This window comes from Bubalus bubalis, chromosome 8 (genome assembly GCF_019923935.1).
Source record: "Bubalus bubalis isolate 160015118507 breed Murrah chromosome 8, NDDB_SH_1, whole genome shotgun sequence".
NCBI lineage: Eukaryota > Metazoa > Chordata > Mammalia > Artiodactyla > Bovidae > Bubalus > Bubalus bubalis.
The window spans coordinates 22,533,731-22,546,811 of NC_059164.1; the positions used below are offsets into that span (position 1 = coordinate 22,533,731).

The following is a 13,081-nucleotide window of genomic DNA, read 5'->3' on the forward strand; positions in this document are numbered from 1 at the left end:
CAACCTACCTTGGGGAAAACTACAAAGACAAATAATGCATCCAGTTATACAATCATACATGCCTATTTTCTTGAAAAAAAGCAAATTTGAAACAAAACAGAATATCTGGGAATGTGTCTCTTCAACTTTCTAGCCCTGGTGGTAACAATATAATACAACTGGCTCTTCCTATCTGTAGGTTCTGCATCTGTAGATTCAACCAACCAGGAATTGAAAGTCTTTAAAAATAAAATCCAGGAAGTTTCCAAAAGTGAAACTTGAATTTGGTGAATCACAACTTATTACACAGAAGGTATATTGTATTTTACAACTATATACATAGCATTTTCATTTTATTAGGTATTATAAGTAACCTAAAGTTCATTTCCAATGAGTCAACTCTTCACATGAGGTGACCAAAGTACTAGAGTTTCAGCTTCATTCCTTCCAATGCTGGGAGGGATTGGCGGCAGGAGGAGAAGGGGATGACAGAGGATGAGATGGCTGGATGGCATCACTGACTTGATGGATGTGAGTCTGAGTGAACTCTGGGAGTTGGTGATGGACAGGGAGGCCTGGCATGCTGCAATTCATGGGGTCGCAAAGAGTTGGACATGACTGAGCGACTGAACTGAACTGAACTGAACTGAAAGTTCATTTAAATGTATGACAACAATTGCCACTGTATGTAAGGGACTTAAAGCTCCTGTGGATTTTGTTATCTGGAGAGTCCTGGAACGAATCACCTGTGGATATCAAGGGAAGACTGTATGCAGTCATCTAAGAAAATTTTCTTTAAGATTACATATATAAATGTACATGTCAATTTTATCATACTGGGGCTTCCCTGGTGACTAGGATAGTAAAGAATCTGCCTGCAGTACAGGAGACACAGGTTCAATCTCTGTGTAGGGAAGATCCCCTGGAGAAGGGAATGAAAACCCAACTCCAGTATTTTTGCCTGGAGAATTCCATGGACAGAGGATCCTGGTGGGTTACAGACCATGGGGGTCACAAAGAGTTGGACACAACAGAGCGACTAACACAATATAACATTTTATGATTAAAAATACTGTCATTTCATGTACTTTAAAGTATTTTTAGTGTTTCACTGCCACAAAATAACAGGTAATGTAGTTAATATTGTTTGAATACATTTATTTGAGCAAGTGTATCAGTTTTGAAAGCTAATCTTCTAGAAGGGAAATAATTACAACAACACATTACCCCCTGGATGGTTCCCACTATAGAAAATGTACATGTCCATTTCCTTGAAACTCCAAAACACTACTTATAAACAACTTTATGATATTTCTTCAATAAGTAAAAAAAAAAAATACCATGGTGCTATTATCATAAAATCACATTCCCCTGTTTACTAGTTGTTGAACATATTTTTGTAGGCTCACAGACCTGTGACCTTCTTTGTGAACTGCATCATCAAAGCACTGTACCTCTTTCCCATGAGTTGTATTTTATTCTTATAAACGCTAGATATTATTAGTAATATTTTAATTCAAATTAGCGTCATTAAAATTTTGGTTAATGTAACACAAAATGTGTAAATATAATAGTAATGTAAACAAATCAACTGAACCACCGCCACCTAGTAGCAGGAAGCACAGATATTTAGAACACAAAATTGTCCTGTACTTCATTGTTTATTATATTGTGGATATTTACCTTTTGTTAGACACGTTGCAAAATTTTCTTCCTGATTATCACTGGGTTAGTTTGCTTAGATTATATAAGCAAAACAATGTACCAGCTGTCCACCCCAGAGAGTAGAACATTTCTAGTAACTTGCATATCCTTCTGTGTTTCTTCCCCATAGGACCCTCCTCCCTTGTTAACAAAGGTGGGCAGTATTCTGAATATCAGGTTAGCATGTACATGCCATAAACAACACATTGTTTGTATTTTGCTTTTTCTTCACAGCATTGTTATTAAGATTCCTCCATGTAGTAGCCGAATTTCCATCCATCAGTAATTGAAGTTCTGTTATACCTACTGCTGTGTTCAATACCATTTCTGTGATTATGCTTTTTAAATCCATGCCATTGGATATTTGGAGTATTTTATATTCTTATAAAAATCCATTTTCAGAAATACTTTCTAATGCACATGGACGGTGATCACTCTTGCAATTTGACAAGATATTATCAATTGGTATCCTATAGTAGTTATAGCAATACATGTACTTATCGGGAATATTAGAAAAAGTGTGCTGAGCCCATCTGCTCTAATACTTGTAATATCACTTTTTTTTTAAATTTCATGTGTTTCCTCATATGTGCAATGTCTTCCCCATCTTTACTCCTTATTTCTTGCTGATTTGTAAAAATTCTTTACTTTTTCTTAATTTTAATCCTTTTGAGGATTTTTTTGTTTGTTTAGTTTGTGGTTTTTTGAAAAATACTTCCTACAGGAAGAAAGTTTCTTCTTTTACTTTCCTAAATGTGTATTTTAACAAACAAGATTTTAGTTTTAATGTACTGAAGTTTATCCATCTTATGATAAATGGCTAGCACTTTCGCTTGTTTTGTGTAACAAAATAGTTGTTTCCTCAGTGGTCAGAAGAGAACACATTTACTCTCTTAAAATTTCAGTTTTATTTTTGACAAAGAAATTGTCTGTGGGCATGTGAGACAGGATAGTATGAAGTATTAACATAGAAGAGAATATATATTATACATAAAATATTCACAGCATTCTACACTGGTTGTGTCAAAAAGGGATCCCTTTTTTTTCCCTTCTTCACTACCTTTCTTCTTCCTCTGCTGCTGCTAAGTCACTTCAGTCATGTCTGACTCTGTGCGACCCCATAGATGGCAGCCCACCAGGCTCCCCCGTCCCTGGGATTCTGCAGGCAAGAACACTGGAGCGGATTGCCATTTTCTTCTCCAATACATGAAAGTGAAAAGTGGAAGTGAAGTCGCTCAGTCGTGTCTGACTCTAGTGACCCCATGGACTGCAGCCTACCAGGCTCCTCCACCCATGGGATTTTCCAGGCAAGAGTACTGGAGTGGGGTGCCATTCCCTTCTCCTCTTCTTCCTCTACCCTCACTCTTTCTCTTTCTCCATTTCTCCCTTTCTCATTTCCTGTCTTCCTTCCTTTAAGCTATTGTGCAACAATTTCCATCCATAAATCCATCTTTTCATGTTTTAGATAACTCAACTTAATATCATGCAGATCCATCATGAATCAAATTTCCATATGTGGGTATTTTTCTTTTAGACTCTATTCTATTTTATTTATGAATGTGTCTGTCTCTGCACCAGTACCACACTATTATAATAGTACAGCTTTATAGTTAGTCTATATCTCATTGAGCATGAAAAATTTTAGCTATTTTTTCTCTTTTGCTTTTCTATATACATATTGAATTTAATTTCTCATATTCCATAAAAGTAAAAACAAAGACACAAAAATCATTATTTTTTAAAAACTGGAGTTACATGAAGCCTATGTATGATGTTATTTATTTCCTCATCCATGGATATAGGATGTTTCAATTTACTCTTTAACATCCTTAAATTTTTAAAATTTTTTGCTTGCAAGTCTTTGTTACATTTATTCTTGGATGGTTTGTAGTTTGTGTTAGTATCTTAAACTTTTAAATTGTTTATTAATGTTTTTGTTGCTGGCATGTAAAATACATTTGAGTTTAATTTATTGATTTTATAAACAGCCACATTATTCTTCATTTTTTCTGTTGCCTATATTTTATTTGTAGACTTATTTGGATTTTTGTCTAAACAACTATATCATGTGCTAATGACAATGATACTGTTGCTGATCTTCAATCCTTATAATTATTTCTCTCCCTGTCTTACTGTGCTGGCCATGGAGGGCTTTAATAATTTGCTGAATTAGAGCTTACATACATACCTTGTGCCTGAAATTAAATGGAATACTTTCAGAATTTCCCCACTTAGGATGATGTCTGTTGTAGGCATTTTCTTCTTCTTTTCTTTTTTGAGTGACATCTTAGATAAGGTTAATAAAATTTTCTTCAATTTTTTTTATATAGAAGGAATTTATATTATAATTCAGTGTTAATACTCTCTGTACCTTGTGAAATACTGATATGATTCATTTAACTGGTAATGTGGGAGTATACATTTACATATTTATGTATCACTAAACCATTCTTACTATACTTTCATGTGCTCAAATTGACACTATTTATTAACATTTTTTAGAGAATTGGGTTTGGTTTGCTAATATTTTATTTACAACTTTGCATGTATATTCATGGACACAACAGATTTAATATATTTTTCTCCATACCACCCCTAATTTTTTATCAAATTATTCCATCTCTTAAAACCCTTTGCAGAATATGCCCTTATTTTGGAGTATCTGTATATTAAAATTGTTAGCACTTGCAAATCAACTATCCAATTTCTGGTGAGTCTTTGATATTTTTTAATTAAGAAATATTAAATATTACAACTAATTTGATAATTACGGAAAGAGGTAATATTTTCTAATTCTTCCTAAATTAGTTTATACCAACTATATTTCTGTACTAATCTGTCTGTCTCCTACATTTTCAAAGACCTTGTCATTAAAGTCTATAAAAGCTTTTCAAATATGCCAGTATCTGAAATGTTTACCATAACTGTTTCAAGTAAAAGCGTAACCACCCATATGACTCACCATTGCTCTTCTATTCCATAATGATATTTCATCTGTTACTCATTCTTGTTTTCTTTTAAAATAGTCATTTTTCATTCTTCTGCAACATCCTACCCCCAAATATAAACTGCATGTGACTGTCAGATCAGCTTACTCTCTGTAAACTGATTGCTAAATGGATTGAAAAACTGACCTCTCTGTCTTAACTTCTTATTCTACTCCATCCATGCTGTTTTCCCTAGAGATTAATTCATTACTTACTTCATTCATTCCTTGAATACCATGTGTGTGTTAGTCTCTCAGTCATATCTGACTCTTTGTGATCCCAGGGACTGTAGCCTGCCAGTCTCCTCTGTCCATGGGATCCTTCAGGAAAAGAATACTTGAGTGGGTTTAATTCCCTTCTCCGGGGCCTTGAATAGTAGTCTTAGGTGAGTTTCAGTTTTGTATCTTTAAAATGGAATTAAAACCCCCTGCTTTATTTGCCTGTATTGTGGAATAAACAAAGGATGTATATAAATTTAATTGTATTATAAGCCATGCTCTGTAGAGACACCCAAGACAGACAGGTCATGTTGGAGAGCTCTGACAAAATATGGTATACTGGAGAATGGAGTGGCAAACCACTTAGCATTTTGTCCTTGAGAACCCCATGAACAGTATGAAAAGGCAAAAAGATAGGACACTGAAAGATGAACCCTCCAGCTTGGCAGATGTACAATATGCTACTGGAGAAGAGCAGAGAAATAATCCAGAAGGAACGAAGAGGCTGAGCCAAATGGAAATGACACCCAGCTGTGGATGGGATGTGCCTGGTGGTGAAAGTAAAGTCTGATGCTGTAAAGAACAATATTGCATAGAAACCTGGAAAGTTAGGTCCATGAATCAGGGTAAACTGAAAGTGGTCAGATAGGAGATGGCAAGAGTGAACATCAACATTTTAGAAATCAGTGAACTAAAATGGACGGGAATGCGTGAATCTAATTCAGATGACCATTATATCTACTACTTTGGACAAGAATCCCTTAGAAGAAATGAAGTAGCCCTCATAGTCAACAAAAGAGTACAAAATGCAGTACTTGGGTGCAATCTCAAAAACAAAAGAATGATCTCAGTTCATTTCCAAGACAAATCATTCAATATCAGAGTAATTCAAGTCTATGTGCCAAACATTAATGCCGAAGAAGCTGAAGTTGAATGGTTCTATGAAGACCTACAAGACCTTCTAGAACTAACACCTAAAAAAGATGTCCTTTGCATCATAGGGGACTGGAATGCAAAAGTAGGAAGTCAAGACATACCTGGAGTAAGAGGCAAGTTTGGCCTTGGAGTACAGAATGAAGCAGGGCAAAGGATAACAGAATTTTGCCAAAAGAATGCACTGCTTGTAACAAATACTCTCCTCTAACACAAGGTACAACTTTACACTTGGACATCACCAGATGGTCAATGACAATATCAGATTTATTATCTTCTTTGCAGCCTAAGATGGAGAAGCTCTATACAGTCAGCAAAAACAAGACCGGGAGCTGACTGTGGTTCAGATCATGAACTCTTTAGTTCAAAATTCAGATAAATTTGAAGAAAGTAGGGAAAACCACTAGCGCATCCAGGTATGACCTAAATCAAATCCTTTATGATTATACAGTGGAAGTGACTAATAGATTCAAATGATTAGATCTTAAAGTGTGCCTGAAAAACTATGGATGGAGGTTTGTAACATAGTACAGGAGGTGGTGATCAAATCATGCCCCAAAAAGAGATGCAAAAAGCCAAAATGGTTGTGTGAGGAGACCTTACAAATAGCTGAGAAAAGAAAAGTGAAAGGCAAAGGAGAAAAGGAACAATATGCCCATCTGAATGCAGAGGTCCAAAGAATAGCAAGAAGAGATAAGAAAGCTTTCTGAAGTGGACAATGAGGAGAAATAGAGGAAAACAATAGAATGGGAAAGACTAGAGATCTCTTCAAGAAAATTACAGATACCAAGAGAATATTTCATGCAAGAAGGGCATGATAAAGGATAAAAAGAGTATGGACTAACAGAAGCAAAAGAGATTAAGAAGAGGTGGCAAGAATATACAGGAGAATTGTACAAAAAAGGTCTTAATGATGCAGATAACCAGGATGGTATGGTCACTCACCTAGAATCAGACATCCTAGAGTGTGAAGTGAAGTGTGCCTGAGGAAGTATTACTAAGAACAAAGCCAGTGGAGGTGCCATTCCAGTTGAGTGATTTCAAATCCTAAAATATGATGCTGTTAAACTGCTTCACTCAATATGCAGCAACTTTGGAAAACTCAGCAGTGGTCGCAACTGCAAAAGGTCAGTTTTCATTCCACTCCCAAAGAAGGTCAATACCAAAAACATCAAACTACTACATAATTGCACTTATTTCACACGCTAACAAGGTAATGCATCCTTCAATCTGGGCCTCAAGAACCGAGAACTTCCAAATGTATAAGTTGCATTTAGAATAGGCAGAGGAACCAGAGATCAAATTGTCAACATCTATTGGATCATAGAAAAAGGAAGGGAATTCCAGAAAAACATGTATTTCTGTTTTGTGGACTACCCGAAAGCCTTTGACTATGTAGATCACAACTGTGGAAAATTCTTAAAGAGATGGAAATACCAGACTGCCTTACCTACCTCCTGAGAAACCTATATGCAGGTCAAGAAGCAACAGTTAGAACTGGACATGGAAAAATGGACTGGTTCAAAATTGGGAAAGGAGTACATCAAGGCTGTATATTGTCAACTTGCTTATTTAACTTCTATGTAGAGTGCATCTTGTGAAATGCTGGGCTAAATGAAGCTCAAAGTGGAATCAAGATTGCAGGGAGAAATATCAGCAACCTCAGATGTGCAGATGACACGTTCTTAATGGCAGAAAACAAAGAGGAACTAAAGATCCTCTTGCTGAAAGGAAAAAAGGAGAGTAAAAATGCTGGCTTAAATCTCAACATTCAAAAAACTAAGATCAAGGCATCCGGTCCCACCACTTCATGGCAAATAGATGGGGATACAATGAGAACAGTGACAGAATTTATTTTCTTGGACTCCCAAATCACTGCAGATGGTGACTGCAGCCATAAAATTAAAAAAACACTTGATCCTTGGAAGAACTATGATAAACCTAGATAGCATATTAAAAAGCAGATATGTTACTTTGCCGACAAAGGTCCATATAGTCAAAGCTTGGCTTTTCCAGTAGTCATGTATGGATATGCGAGTTGGACCATAAAGAAGGCTGAGCACCAAAGAACTGATGCTTTCAAACTATGGTATTGGAGAAGACTCTTGAGAGTCCCTTGCACAGCAATGAGATCAAACCAATCAGTCCAAAGGAAATCAACCCTTAATATTCATTGGCAGGACTTTTGCTAACGACGAAACTCCAAAACTTTGGTCACCTGATGCGAATAGCCAACTCATTGGAAAAGACCCTGATGATGGGAAAGATAGAAGGCAGGTGGAACAGGGGACACAGAGGATGAGATGGTTGGATGGCATCACCAATTCAATAGACATGAGTTTCAGCAAATTCCAGGAGACCGTGAAGGACCACAAAGCCTGGTGCACTGCAGTCCATCAGGTCGCGAAGAGTCAGACACTACTGAGCACTGAACAGCAACAACAATCCAGAGATATTATTAATTTAAGAATTTTCTCTTTATGAAAAGTAGTAAATATATTTTATAAATCAGATTGTCCCTCCTCTATTTTACCACCATCTTCACCCATCATGTTCTGACAAAATAGCCTTTTCTAGGAACAAAGCTGGACAGTGATGAAAGTCCTATCTCCCAGCAGAAACTACTGGGAGACCTACTTATGGCAATGGGGACACAAAGTGCATAGGAAAACAGCTCTGCCTGAAAACAAAGGCAAGAGACTTGGCAGAGTCAAAATGCAAGACTGTGTGACAATTGACTTTTCATTCATTAAGCTGCAAAAACCAGCAGATGTGAGGCTCATACTTCTTAAGTCATACTAAGGATGCGGAGGATGAGCGAATGAGGAGTGTTTGAAAAGATTCCCCTTTGTGGACACTTTGGTACTGTAGACTATGTTTTACCTGTAAAGGTAAACGTTTCACTTGAAGAACCAGTAGGTTCTTTTTTTTTTTTCATTTTGCAATGAAATAATCATGTGTGGGTCCTGAATTTATTTTTTTGCCATTTAATGGAAATTTTTTTTAAAAAATTGGGACACTTTTTAAAGCAAATCAATGATTCTTGAGTTTTCAGTGTTCATCATTGTAACACTGACTCTCCTAGAGTATTTTTTCTTTATCCTTGACAGCTAAACTCGAGCAAGAGCCTATGTAATTTGTGGGTTAAGTAACTCTGTGTCTAACGCCTTCACACTTCAAAAAAAAAAAAAAGTGAGTAGTAAGATCAAGATGGTTAATGCCAATAAAAGCAAGTAAAAGTATTTCATCTAAGATTCAGAAGTCTACTTTCCATTTTAAGTAAGTATTAGGATAAAACAGGTATAGAAAAATTAGGAAGTTTTCATTTGTGCCTGATAACAATATCTAAAAAGCACACCAGAAAAACTTGCTAAGAGAGAAGAAAAATTGCAGCACTGATTCCATTATCTTGCAAAGTGTCTTATGACCGGATTTTTGAAAGGACGATATGTAGGAATTTCTTTTAATTCCAATTTCACATTTTATTATTCATAGAAAATGGGATACTGCCATTTGTATATAATTTTTATATATCAGGTTGAGCATATAAATATAAATAAACATGGTTATTAAAATGTACATATCGTACATTATATATTGCAAAATTGTATTCTTTGATACTTGTAGGAAATCAATATGAGACTGATAAATATTGTTAGCATAATGATCCAGAGTGAATGCTCATTTCATTGTACATATTCACTTCGTTGCATTAAGGATCCAAAATAAAGGCTTCCCTGATAGCTCAGTTGGTAAAGAATCCACCTGCAATGCAGGAAACCCCGGTTCTGTTCCTGGGTTGGAAAGATCTGCTGGAGAAGGGATAAGCTACCCACTCCAGTATTCTTGGGCTTCCCTTGTGGCTCAGCTGGTAAAGAATCTGCCTGCAATGCAGAAAACCTGGGTTCAATCCCTAGGTTGGGAAGATCCCCTGGAGAAGGGAAAAGCTACCCACTCCAGTATTCTGGCCTGGAGAATTCCATGGACTGGACTTTCGCTTTCATTTTCATTTTTTCCTTCTCTTAGTTTAAAATAGTTTACTTCAAGAGTTTGCCTTTAAAAAGGTCTACATTTTGATTTAAACATTTTGAGCCAGAAACAAGCATATTTAACTCTTATTATTCAGCTCAGTTCATATTCATACCTCCCTTCTCCAGCAGATCTTCCCAACCCTGGAATCGAACCAGGGTCTCCTGCATTGCAGGCAGATTCTTTACCAACTGAACTATCAGGGAAACCCTCATACCTACATATACACAGATACATATTATTCTTACACTTATAAGATTAGATGGCTTCACAACTGTCTCACTAAAATCAGGCAAAAATATTTAGTCTGTGATGTTGTTGTGGTTTGAAAGTATTTTCTTTTTAGTCTAAAAAACCAATTCTTAATACCTTCCACCTTGATTTAGGATACCCACACTGTGTCTATACATACTTTGATATCATTGATATTATTACTGCTGTTTCAGCCAATTTGAAAAAAAAAACTATGCATTTTTATATATTAAAAATATATATTTGGAAATGTAATTAAAATATTTTTCAGTTTGTAAGTCACACAACTACAACACAGATAAAACTAACAATTTTAGAATGAAGTGAAAAATATGATAAGGGGTTTAATTTAGCCAGAAATTACATCTATTTCCTGATCTTTCAAAGTTAACTTGGAAAAACTCATGCTAGTTCTTAATACTTTCAATTGGAAAGCACAGAGATATAATCTGTGGTACAAACAAAAGTCTAAACCCCTAACATGTAGCAGTAAAAGTGATTACTTTGGGTCTGTTTAGCAAGGCCACTCAAATCCATTCTGTTATCCCAATGTTTTTAATAATTAGGATGAATTTTATTTCATATGCATCAGATCATTCTACCAAGTGACTTCAGTATGCAAAGTAAGAAGTTATTCTAAATTAGGAAATAATCTAGACATATATAAAGATAAAATTTTACTTTGACTAATATCAAAGTACTTTGGCCACCTCATGCAGAGTTGACTCATTGGAAAAGACTCTGATGCTGGGAGAGATTGGGGGCAGGAGGAAGAGGGGATGACAGAGGATGAGATGGCTGGATGGCATCACTGACTCGATGAACATGAGTTTGAGTGAACTCCGGGAGTTGGTGATGGACAGGGAGGCCTGGTGTGCTGTGATTCATGGGGTCACAAAGAGTCGGGCACGACTGAGTGACTGAACTGAACTGAATATCAAATACAAAAGAATAATTATATCTATAGAAAGAGATACATTTAATAAAAAATCCATATACCTAAAATAATTTATGAATGATATGGGACCTGTATCAATTATCTTATTTAATATGCATTTATTAACAACAACTCTGTACCAGAAACTGGGTTACAGTCCAGAGACTTAAAAGCAGGTAGAGTCCTTGCCATCAAGTATCTTAATTGAGAAGGCAGACAAGAAAATATCCAGTTCATATCACTACGGGATGTTTTCTGAAAAAAGTTAATGCATTTAACGCAGATTAGCAAGAGGAGCCTGCTGCCGTCTATGGGGTCGGACAGAGTCGGACACGACTGAAGCGACTTCGCAGCAGCAGCAGCAGCGAGAGGAGAATAAATGCATACGAAAGTGAATTTTTTTTTTCCCATTCATCAAGTTATAGTCAGTGAGCAAGTTTGGAAAAGTATGAGAGAATGAAATGTATAAAATGTAAAATTTGAGATGAACTCAGGGGGAGAAGGGGACAACAGAGGATTAGATGATTCGAGGGCATCACCGATTTGATGAACATGAGTTTGAGCAAGCTCTGGGAGATGGTGAAGGACAGGGAAGTCTGGTGTGCTGCAGTCCATGGGGTCGCAAAGATTCAGACATGACTGAGCAACTGAACTGAATTTAACTAATGAGACATTAGCATGGAATTGTAGACTATTAGTAAAATAAGTCTACATGGGGAGATAAATCTGAGACGCAAGAAAATAGTCATAAGGAATCCATGTATACTTGACGATCAAAATCATGAAATGAGAATAGGCTCCCTAAAAAACTAAAAACAGAGGTACTGTATGATCCAGCAACCCCACTTTGGGGCATATATACAAAGAAAACTATAACTCAAAAACATACGTGCAACCTTATGTTCATTGCATCACTGTTTACAATAGCCAAGAAATGGAAGCAACCTAAATGTCCATTGACGGATGGATAAAGATGATGTGGTTATATATATATGATATATGGAGAAGGCAATGGCACCCCACTCCAGTACTCTTGCCTGGAAAATCCCATGGACGGAGGAGCCTCTTAGGCTGCAGTCCATGGGGTCGCTAAGAGTCGGACACGACTGAGTGACTTCACTTTCACTTTTCACTTCATGCATTGGAGAAGGAAATGGCAACCCACTCCAGTGTTCTTCCTGGAGAATCCCAGGGACGGGGGAGCCTGGTGGGCTGCCGTCTATGGGGTCGCACAGAGTCGGACACGACTGAAGCGACTCAGCAGCAGCATATATATATATATATATATATATATATATATGTATATGTATATGTATATATATATATGATTATTATTAGGGTTAGGGGTGTGTGTGTGTGTGTGTATATATATATGTATGTATGTGTATATATATATATATTTATATATATGCATACAGAGTTGGGAAGGTAAGTAGCTATACATTTGTACCAAGATTTTCTAATTAAAAATGAGAATGTCCTCAAGTTAACATGTTGCTCACATTTTTGCAACTCTGCAATGACCTAGGAAATATTCTGTTTTCCCCTTTGTTCCTGAACCTCTCTCCTCTAACCATTCCTATTTAATCTGTGATTATAACACTTTAATCATCACACATGCTTCCATACACTAACCCATATTATTTTATGCAGAGTAGTCATATATTAAGAGAGCTTACATACTTGAAATACAAAGGAATAGCTCAATATGTACCAATGAGATGAGGTGGATATAAATAGAGTATTAAAGAAGCAAGAGGAGCAGGCACCCAGAACAGAAGCTGAATATACATTATGTAGGAGGAGAGATGCTCTTCAGTGAGAGAACAGGGAAGGAAGTCAGGATGGGTATGAATATCAACGTGTTCATCAGGGCAGGAGTAATGAAAATAAATTGAGATAATTTACTCCCCATGGCCTCTGACTGATAAATTAGGATTAAGGATGAATACTGATTTTCTGGAATGTGAAGTTTAGAAAAATTGGAAATCCTCTATAAAAATATGCAAAAATAAATACAAATTTAGGTGTATATATATTAT

The 13,081-nt window shown here is 36.3% G+C and overlaps 1 protein-coding gene across 7 annotated transcripts in view; it reads right to left on the minus strand.

Annotated features, from left to right (window-relative positions):
- The window catches only part of DGKB (diacylglycerol kinase beta), an 885,919-nt gene that overhangs the window by 509,033 nt on the left and 363,805 nt on the right, over positions 1-13,081 (minus strand). The gene's annotated exons all lie outside the window — the stretch shown is intronic.